Consider the following 11054-nt stretch of genomic DNA (forward strand, 5'->3'; position numbering starts at 1 on the left):
TTGAGGGGAGACAGAACCCAAGGGAAAGGCCAGAAGTGGTGTCAAGGGAAGTTTAGGCTGGATATTAGGAAAAGGTTTTTTCACCCACAGAGTGTTTGGGCACTGGAACAGGCTACCTAGGGAAGTGGTCACAGCACATGTTCAAGAAAAATTTGGACAACATCCTCAGGAAAATGGTGTGATTATTGGAGTTGTCCTGTGCAGGGTCAGGAGTTGGACTTCGATGATGCTTGTGAGTTTGTTCCAAGTCAGGACATTGTATGGTTCTATGATTTTGTACAGCTCTAATAATTTTGAATTTGTCATATGTCTCAATGGTCTCTGTGAGAAAGACAGCATCAAGATGCAGTTAGTTGTAGGCAGCCTTCACCACAACTTCAGCTTAATTACTTCAAATAAGCAGTGTAATAGATAAGCTCTGATTGCTATCAGAAGTGCCACTCTGAATCTCGCAGAGATACTCTGGAAGGGTTTGAATGTCTTGTGAGCAAAGACAAAATAATGAAACTCAATGTAACTCTCCTCTTCTAAATAAAGATGGTGGCAATCCCTGAGGCTGTTTGTGGGAGCTACTGTGGTGGGTACCACAACCCAATGGTTGCCTACAAAGTAACACAGCATGAGCATCTAATTTTGTACAAAATATGTACGAGTATTCAGTTCTTTTTGGCCTAAAGTACTTAGCAATCAGAATAAACATTTTATTTTGTTTGATTACTTCCCCAACTCTTTCCAGTTAAAAAGGCTGTTGCTCATGTTTTCGATATACACAGCAAAGAAAAGTAAAACCCAACAACATATATTCCTTTGAACTGAAATTTTGCATCACCAGGTTCTTGTGAAAGTGCATTAAAAGACAGCTGTTTTGAAGGAAGTGTTTGCCAGTAAAGACTGGAACACAGCCAGAAAGCTACACTTTACAAAGATTTTAATAGCCATGAAATGTTTGTTACTTTGTGCTGTAACTAGTGAAAAGGCTAATTTTTTTTTCTGTAAGAGACTACACTAAAAAAAACCTGCAGGTTTGAGACCTGAGTGTATGAGTATGCTTGTCTACACCTGAAGCCATTTCCCCACCACGCAGTTTGAGCAGCACTGCACTGTTTAGGAGCATTGAGGAGTAGCGTGTCTGTAAATCAGGATTTGAATAGTATCAGCATCGTACTGTGATGAACGTGAACCTAATCAGTTCACACTCCTGCCTGCCTCTGGACTACGGCGTCTGTTCTTCTCAGAGGTAATGACCGAATTTGATGGCTATATCCTCCAGGATCTCTTCCCTTCAGCATTGCTTCACACCCGAACAAACCCAAATGTGAAATGCTTTCACTTTGATTTGGTAGCACTTAGAATGCCATCTTTACAGGATATAAAAAACATTAAAGACAGCAAAAGTTCAATGTCTGTACATAGTGACTCAGTAGGTCCATAGCAACTACATAAAAACATCTTCAATTTTTGCATTAGCAATATTACTTTTAACACAATATCTACTAGACTACCCACGGGCTTCCTTGTTATACACAGCTTTCCAAATAAGACATGATGCTGGCAATAAGCAAGCCTATGTTTTATCAAAACCAATCCTGAAACAACTGCAATGCATAGTTGGTAAGTCCTTCCCAACATTTATCAACAGAAATCTCCCATAGGAATTAATCCAAAAATGTTCACAGTACACAAAAAAACTGTTAATTGATAAGGAAAATCAAACTTGCAATTACAGGCAAATTTTGCCTTAGCATGAAGTTCATCTGTTACATTCTTGTCAGTGCAGAAGCAAACTGATACAGAAAAAACCTTGGAGATACCTCATTGTCCCATTCTGGACAGAAAAAAGTTCTCTGTATGTTATTGACATAGGACATACTTCACTAATCTGGAATTTTTTTTCAGGTCTTTATTACTAATACTCTTTGCTAAAATTTCAAAAAAGCGTGTTTGACCAAAAGGCATATCCATTCCTTTCCCAATGTACTGCTGGTGTCAAGACTCTCTGCTCAACAACTTTATGACCACTTTAGCAGTAGCCAATGTTAGCACATAGGTTAAAAAAAAAATTTATTCAGCTGAGTCAGATGCAGGGTTTGTAGAAAAGGAGGCAGGGTTTGTAGAAAAGCCTGGAGAGCTTCCTTTCAGTCAGAACAGTTGCCTAGCTATATATTACTTGCCAGTGTGAGCAGCTGGCGGGGGGTGGTGGTGGGTAAATGTGGGACAGCACTTTTGGGATCCCCAACAGTGTCACGTGCATTCTGTCCTTTGACTGGGTCATAAGTGCATCCACATGCGCAAATGGCACTGTCACTCTGCACTGCTCCACTTATTCTGTATACACTATCAGATAGGTACTTAGAGTCTTCAGGGGGGTTCTCTTAAGAACTCCCTGGCATTCCTGTTGTATGATGGGATTTGTGGGTTGCTTGTACTAAGCCAAAACTTCTCCTGCTTCTCAAGGGACAAACTGGGTGCCAAACACAGAACTCAGGAATGACCAGTGCTCACAAGACCATCCAACCAATACAGGTACACTGACTGTGAATATGTCTGAAATATTTCTGACTGATCAGACATGTTCAATGTTGCCCATGAGAATGTTTTCTCTTGGATCAGCACATTTTAAAATAAAAGTATCAGTTGAGCCATCTGGAGTTTTCTCATCTTCTAAGGAAACTACCTTCCCTAGCAGACTATGATTGTTTAGTCAGCCCACAATTACTACTTGTTGGAACAGCATAGAGACAACAGGCAGAAACAAACATTTAGTAGGGAGATTTGGGTGGAAAAAAGCAATTCGTCACTCACCAATTACTAGCTGTTCTGAACTTTTACTACAAGAGCTTTAAAGGACTCCATTAGATTGAATTTTTAGAGTTTTTAGGCAAAACTAAGCCAAAATACAGCACTAAAAATTACAGGTCACTTACTCTGATTTGCTATTGCTTTACAAAAAAATCCTTTTTTTCCTAATAACTGCACTTTTGCTCGTGGATGGCTGTTTGAATCCATGGGAAAGCAAGCTGTACTATATAGGTTACCATATTGTTGGGAGTCGCAATATGGGGCCACCTCCTACTTCACCTCACCTCTGGCAAAGACAGCTGTGCTGGCAACTACTCCTCCCCCACTGAGCAAGAAAAGAGATGGAGTATATAGGCAGCAGTTACCTGGAGGGGAAAGGAAGGATTTCTTATATAGTGCTTCTCCTCTCCCTACAGCAGCAATGGCATTCCTGTCCTGCCCTTCATCCTCATAGCAGAGAATAATAACTTTGCTTTCACATCTGAGATGCCTTGAGATGTGGCTCACAGCAAGACAGCTCAAAGGAAACAAACTGAAAGCATTAATTTTTGTATTTTACATGAATATATAAAAGGACACTAACAGACCAAAATTTCTAGTAAAAAAAGCATCTATGGCATCAACAAACTCATTGTTATGCTGGGAGCAGCCATGATGAGGAATCTTTCTCTTTAATTCATGACAATCCTGAAGAACAAAGTAATCCAATATCCAGGGGAAACATTAGCCCCAATATTCTAAGGAAAATTAATTTATGCCTGTTACAAGTAGTTCTATTTTCTGGGAAAATAATTCCATTTGTAGCATGCCAAAGACAATGGAAGGCCACAGGTATTCCTCAAGTAGACTGGTTCTTTCCTTTCTGAAATGAGATGAGTCAATAAGAAACTAATTAGAAAGCCAAGGATTTCCCAAGGATTTGTCCAAGTGGGGATTGTAGACTATAAGCTGCATTTGCACCATTACCTTTTGCTTCTTCAGATGTAAATTCAGTATTCCAGGTCCCAGGCCACTTGCTGACTAAGAAAATATTGTTAAGAGAGACCACAAGAAAATTAAGTAGGGGAGACAGGAATACCAGTTGCACGGCTTTTAAACAAATCGTTACCAGATCGCTCTCAGAGCACAACACTTGTTCTCTCTTGCTTTACTAGCTGGAGGTAAGGTGAATTTACTGGGAGGCAGCTATGGATAAGAGGAAAAATTCTGATAACTGAAAAAAACATATAAAATGCTGAAGATCAAGCTGATGGGAATACCCAATCTACTTTTGTATTCAGCTAGCAAGAAGATTTTTCCTCCTACTCACACAAACTCCCCTCCCCAGACATGGTAGATTATCTAATTAACAATGCTGGCACTGGTGTGGAGGATGAGCCTGCCTCTGAGTTCAGCTCTGCCCCATGGCAGAGGCATGTTTTATTGCAAATAGAACAGTTTGTTGCTGACCATGGAATAGAAAGAGACTTAATCTGGATATATATATATATATGTCTTTGTTAGTAGAAACAAAAACATCTATCAAAATCCACTGTTGCAGTGGATACTGTGGTACAACTAGGAAATGGTAATGATAGTGTATTTATTCTCATGGAGTAAAACATTAGTCTGCAAAAAGGATACGCAATATTACAGCAATCACAATCAAGCAGAACCAGACCTCCAAAGATCCTACATTCTAGATTCTGCATCATTAAACCAAATATTTAACCTGCACTTGAGAGATGTCACCAAAGTAAGCTTTGGTTTTCTTTCTTTCTGGAATTTCTACTTGCTGAGAAAAAAATGTATCCCAGGACACAATTCCTGTTGTTTCCTTCTATTTCCATTCATGCCCACCCATGTCAGTTTCTGCCCCCTTTTTAATTCCATCCATCTTGCTTGTTCCTGCTCTCTAATACCCTTGTTTCAATCTCAGCTCTTCTTGCCCCCATTCTGCCTGCTAACTCTTCTTCTATGCACTGGTCATTGGTCCCCCTTCCTCCTGCAAAGACCCTCCCCTACTTTCTCTTCCACCTACTTTGCCTCCACATTCCAGTTCCTACTCCTCTGTCCTTGTTCTACCCAGTTCCCCAGGCATCTCCTGGGGTTTCTGCACCCAAGCCCCCCAGCTCTGCATGTAGTCATGCCAACTTTCTTTCAGGCTGCAATGGCACGACTTCTGAGAAGACAAAGGGAAAATCAGTCCGGGCATTGCACAGTGACAGAATTGGAAGAGATTACAAACAGAGCAAACAACTCGGACTCCAAGTTCTAAGTGTATTCAGCTGAGTAGGCACCAAAAACATCTGACGGGATAGAGCTCACTTAGTGGACACAAAACCTTTACAACCCCAGAGCAATGTGCACAAACGTACTGAGGCTTACAGCTCCTACTTAAATATGTTCTTCCCTGCCCCCCAAACCAAAGCTGATCAGAAAATTGAACACTTTTCTGAATCTTGTACTCAGCCATTAGGTTCTGACAAGTCAGCCTTGCTGTGCAGGCTAGCTTAGATTTTCAAAGACTTGCAAACTGACCAAAAATGGAGAGCTTAATATAGCTCTATGTAGATTTGGATGGATGCCCTGACAAATTTCAAGTCTCTGCTTGAAAACTGTCTAGAGCTTCAAAAACATAACAGGTATGCATTAATTTCAAGGTAGGCAAAACATCTTTACTCCTTAACCTTGTTCTCAGAAATGAGAACTTACAAACTTACTTGAAAGTCTCCCACAAAGCCATCTAAATGAGACAGATGCTTGGCTTGAAGAAATTAATCCCAAATGCTTATAATTTGAAAATTTGTATACAGTTTTAAATGAGGTCGTACACACAAGCAAATCAAAAGAAGGAATTAATTAACTTCTTCCGATGGGCAGGCAGGTGTTCAGCCACTTCCAGGAGAGCAGGGCCCCATCACACATAATGGTGACTTGGTCAGAAAAATGCCATCACTCCAAATGTGTACCCCTCTTCCTCCTTCTTCCCCCCACTTTATATAGTGAGCATGATGTCACATGGCCTTGAATATCCCTTTGGTCAGTTTGGATCACCTTTCCTGGCTGTGTACCCTCCCAGCCTCCTATGTACTCCCATCTTTCACATCAACATGTCTGTACAGAAAGCAGAAAAGACCTTGACTCTGTCCAAGTTCTGCTCAGCAATAACTAAAATATTATATTATCAAATCTGTTTTTAGTACAAATCCACAACACAACCCTGTACTAGCCATTAGAAGAAAATTAACTCTACCCTAGCTGAAAAGCAGCACAGTGGCATTTGCTTTCACTATTAAACTCTCTTTATCTCAACCTATGAGTTTTCTAGCTTTTACCCTCCCGATTTTCTCCAAGAAGCTGTGTGGAGCTTAGTTGATGGCTGGGATTAATCCATTCATGACAGGTCTCTACAACAGAAAGCACCAGATTACACTCTCTTCACTCATAATTAGAACATACATACTCATCTTTTAAATTGCTTTTCCCCACTTTCTTTCTATTATATCTACTGTAAACCTCACCCTTGAATATTCAGCCATCAGTTTATGTCAACATTCTTTTGTCCTACTGGCGGAACAGACCAGCCCACTACGTATTTAAACAGATTCAGTGACCAGCTCTTCAAGAAGGCACAGACTGTGATTCCTGTCAAAGATCCTCTGCATTTCTTCTCCCAGGTTTCTTCAAAATATTGAAAAGGGTTATTTAGAAGATAAAGCATGTAAAGATAGCTATGTGTGGTCAAATTTAGCAAACAACTTGAAAGAGTAAGGAATTAAACAAGGGTGTTTCCTTCTTGTTCAATGTTTCCATGACAATTCATTCTGAGGATTCTTGGCTCACCACTAATGTTAGTATGATTTGATGGTCAAAACTGCACAAATGACTTCTCCATTTCAAAGCAGAACCTGATTATTTTGCCCGTCTCCTCTTCTGAGATATTAAAAAAAATAAAGTTTGTTATAGAGCCCTAAATAGAAGTAAAGTTCCAATTAGAAGTAGAATGTAAGAGTCTGACAGAGAGACGGAGGCTTCAGACGACTCTCAAAAATATTGTTTATTGCATAGACGAGGTTACAGCAGTTGTGGGTCGTGGGTGAGTTTATAGCTGCTGGCTGTAGGCAAGCTCTGTGTCCTGATGTCCCATTCTAGTTCTGGTTAAAATACATTATATACTTTTCATTACAGAGCATCTTAATACATGGCTAGCAATCAGCATCATACACAATACCTTTTACATTTACATACAACCTATCCAAACTGCTAAAATTACTATATTATGTTAGTGACTAGCCAATAATCCGAGTTAGTAGTTACATATTAAATTTTGGGACTTGTTTTGCTGTGGAAATTTCTGAGATCTTTTCTCTTCTTGCAACATTGGCTTTCTTGTTTGCCTGTGAAAATTCTTTTGTTTGGTAAAAACATCTTTTGTTTGAGGTGGGTTTATCCTTTGCTCTAAGCCATAAAAGCCCCTTCCAACTCACTTTGTTCTTTGCCTTCTAGTTACCCAGCAAGACTGGCTCAGTAATTATTTTCTTCTATATCAAAACTTGCTATCATTTCTATTCCTTCTTCAGATTCTACATTCAAAGATCTTTGTGTTACACATACATATCTGTGGGATCTTCCTGTCAAATCCTTATCCTTCCCAATATCCCCACCTTCTTGATGCACAAAAAACATCCTAAAAACTGTTTTATTTATCCTTCCCAACAGTAGAAGCTGCTCCTGTCAAGGTCCTGGGAAGCTGATGTTGCTGCCACAGCTCCTATCTTCTTGGGTGATGATGATGGCGGTGAAGAGAGAAGCAAGAAAGCAGGAACAAAAGTAAAAGGCAAAGCGAAGCAAATCTCTCCCCTATACATAGATTCTTATATACAAATTTCCCAACAAGCTAAAGACACGAACTCGAAACACTTCTTAACCTATTAGAATTCTAGTTTCTTAGCACTCCAGCTTACCTATAAACTACGCATATGGTCTATCTTGCTCTATCTGAAAAATGGAAGCAATATTCTTACTATAGCTTTATTATGTCTAAAACCATGTTCCTGGAGCCTCTACAGAAACTCTAGTATCTAGGACTATGTTTTTCGATCTTCACTAGAACTTGCTGATGTCTCTCTGAACTGTTTTTTCAGACTCCAACAACCACACAACTTTTTGCCTATGGGCTCTGCGAAACATTCTCAAGAATAGCACTGGAATATTGTAAAAGATGTTACAACCTGGCCAGTATTCTTCTCCTTCAATAATTTCAGCATAAATCTCAAAAACCATGATTCAACCACTGAAACAAATTGATGACTTTACCGGAACGGAAAAGATGGGTTGCATAGATCAACATATCCATTAGAATGGGTCACAAGAACCTGTTCATAACTTTCTGTTGTAAAGAATATTACGAAACTAAATAGCCTAAGACCAAACAAAAATTACCAAAGATTTACCTCATTATCTTTCTGAGGCAGTTTCTGTTCAAACAATATAGGATATTTCAGCAGCCTCTGAACAACAACAGCAACAGTTCTGTGGAGATTATGAAGATTCTGTAAAAGTAGAGCAAATAAAAAAATAAATTAATAAGGCATTTCCAGTAACACAGAATTAGCTTTACTCAAACTTTCCTTAGTCAAACTTTTAAAAGATAGGTTATAAGTCTCCTAATTATAGAGTACTGAACCTCATTCAGTCAATCACAGCTCTAGATCCTCTCAGAATAAACAGTATGCTACTGATAAATGTGCAATATTCTTCTTAATATAATTTAGCTCTTTATATGAGCTAGGGCATAACTAAGGTGCTTGATGCTGATCTATGCAGAATACTCATGTATAAAGAAGTCATGGTCAATATTTCACATTGCTGGATGAAGCGTAACAAACACAAATGAAGAACTTTGTCATGGTTTTCTAAAGATGCAGACTAATAGCCTGGGAATCCTGTCATTGTTCATTCAAATCTTGTTTTCCAGTCCTTCACCTCACCTACCCATCTTTGATTCTATTCAGAAAAAGTTAATCTATTTTTTCCTCTATATATAATAATTCTACTCTCAGGAGCCTGTTGCATGGATACAGATTCTTCATATATTCACAAGTTTGTATCCAGAGGAGGCAAAGCAAAACAGACAATATGCAGTACAATATTTGCACGATGCAGCAAGGAAACAGGACATTAAAATTACATGTTCTCATTTGTTCAACACAGCAATTTTAAATCCAGCTATTAGTGTTTTCACATCCTGTAATATAGTTATATGCTCTTCTGTAATGCACATAATCCTCTTCCTTTTAGGAAGGTCCAGGAAACACACTTGTTGATTCACACCAAAGCAGAACATTATAAAACTAGTATTTGTGTGTGAATATGCAACAAGAAGCAGGTAAAACGGATCCCAAAAGGGCATTTTGCATATTTTTGCACCTCTAGTTTTGCTGAGTTTATTCAAAATGCTTCCCAGTTACAAGAGATCTCACAGCACAGCTATTACATTTTGCACAGGCAAGCCATTCAAATTAGGTAATAAAACCTACTAAGTAGTAAGATTCTAAATCTCAGTGTTTGGTATTGCACAAAGACTCTAAAATAGCTTTTTACAACACTTGAATGAGATGAACAGAATAACCTCAATGAATATACAAAAGGGGTAGCTCTGTCCTACTTTTGATGCTTTTACTCTAACAGCAATGCTATTCTCTACCTTCCCTGTAGCAGATTGCAGTTTTCTCCCTTCTTTGTAGCATGGCTAAAAAGTTCTGGGTTAGAGCAGCTTAGACCTCAGGCTACCAGTATCTTGAAATCAATTATGCAAAGCCCATTCATTTTGATACATGTTCTAAACTGCTGCTGTCACTGCAGTAGAATGGCTGCTCAGACCGTTTTGGATTTCTTCCCCACTTTTCTTTTTTATCATTACAATGTCTTCAACCATTGGCAAAGTTGGCATTCTTTACTGAATATAGTGCCTCCTACCTAGGATGCAATGCGCTCTTCAAGATTAATCAAAATCAATTTAAATAAAAAAGCTTAAATATTAATTCTGTATATAGAATAAATTTTGTGCACAGTAAGATTAAGAATCTGATTCATTCAATATATCAGATGACTAATTTGGCTAAAAATTACTATTCCAAGATTAAAGAAAGAAAATTCTCTAAAACTGTAATAACTTCAAAAATGAATACCTTCTCTAACTTTTGTTTTTAAATGGATAGACAGTGTGTGTATTACCAAGATACTGAGATATAATTATTTCCCTATAAATTTAGGATATAAATGGATACCTTACAATCCTTAAAACTGAAAATGCCATTAGCTGTCTCAGATTGTCAAATCTATTTTTCTAATAATCATCCATTTCAATTGCAATCATCATTCTTACATTAAAATATCATTTATAATAATAGAAAAAGGAACAATAGTAAAAAGAACCCAAAGAGACTCAAGAGACATTGTGACTATATACATTAGGAGTTTTAAGATACCAGAACCAATCTATTAATTCAAAGGCACTATAGGTGGCCTTCTCAAGACTTTTCAACTTGCAACATTGGTATCAAATCCTTTTCTTTTTTGAAAAAAGTGAACCTGCCTCTGTCAGTTTAGTATGCCAAGTCAGCTCAACATAGGGTCAGACAGGAACCAGAACGGAGGAGGGAGCAGGACTGCCCTTTTTGGCAATTGGTAATAATTTCATTGGCACAGCCAACTCATGCAACCCTCACATCCTACCTTACTAAAGGCTGTGAAAAACTACATGAAAATACACTAAACCACTAAATATAATGAATTTACAATGTTCTGTTCAACATTGTATCTTACTCAGAAAATAACAGCCGTTAGAACTCTCTTTGAGCCCTCAGAAGAAGTAAAAAGTTAGTAGCTAAAGAATCCCAAGTGGCTTACATGTTGCCAGGGAGATAAATTCAGAGGGAAACAGGAAAGCATGCTTCAGTCTATAAATGTGAGGTACTAATGTGGAAGGAGGAGCATAACTTTCAACTTGCAGGTTCTGAGCTTATACAAAAGACCCCAAACAAACGACACACAAGAACATCTTAGGAGGGTTGCTGAAAACAAAGTAAAAGTAGTTCACTATGAAACTGAGCATGTATTTCCAGGTACATTATTTCTGACAGCAAAGTCAATATCAAAAGTATCTGACTTCTCTGATCTGTTCTTCATCTGCTTTCCTTCATGTCTCCACATGCAGCCCATTGTTCCCTGCAATGTGCCAATGTGACTGAAATGTCCCAGATTAAAATAGA

General features: G+C 38.4%; 1 long non-coding RNA gene across 1 annotated transcript; it reads right to left on the reverse strand.

Moving 5' to 3' along the window:
* Positions 1–6850: 6850 nt before the first annotated feature.
* Positions 6851–10823, reverse strand: LOC148223984 (uncharacterized). Its single transcript, XR_015803562.1, has 3 exons — positions 10693–10823; positions 8235–8333; positions 6851–7559 (listed from the first exon to the last, which is right to left on the reverse strand). It is a non-coding gene; the product is annotated as an uncharacterized LOC148223984 (long non-coding RNA).
* Between the last annotated feature and the right edge of the window lie 231 nt (positions 10824–11054).

Source organism: Sturnus vulgaris, chromosome 4 (genome assembly GCF_052056855.1).
Source record: "Sturnus vulgaris isolate bStuVul1 chromosome 4, bStuVul1.hap1, whole genome shotgun sequence".
In the NCBI taxonomy this organism is placed as follows: Eukaryota; Metazoa; Chordata; class Aves; order Passeriformes; family Sturnidae; genus Sturnus; species Sturnus vulgaris.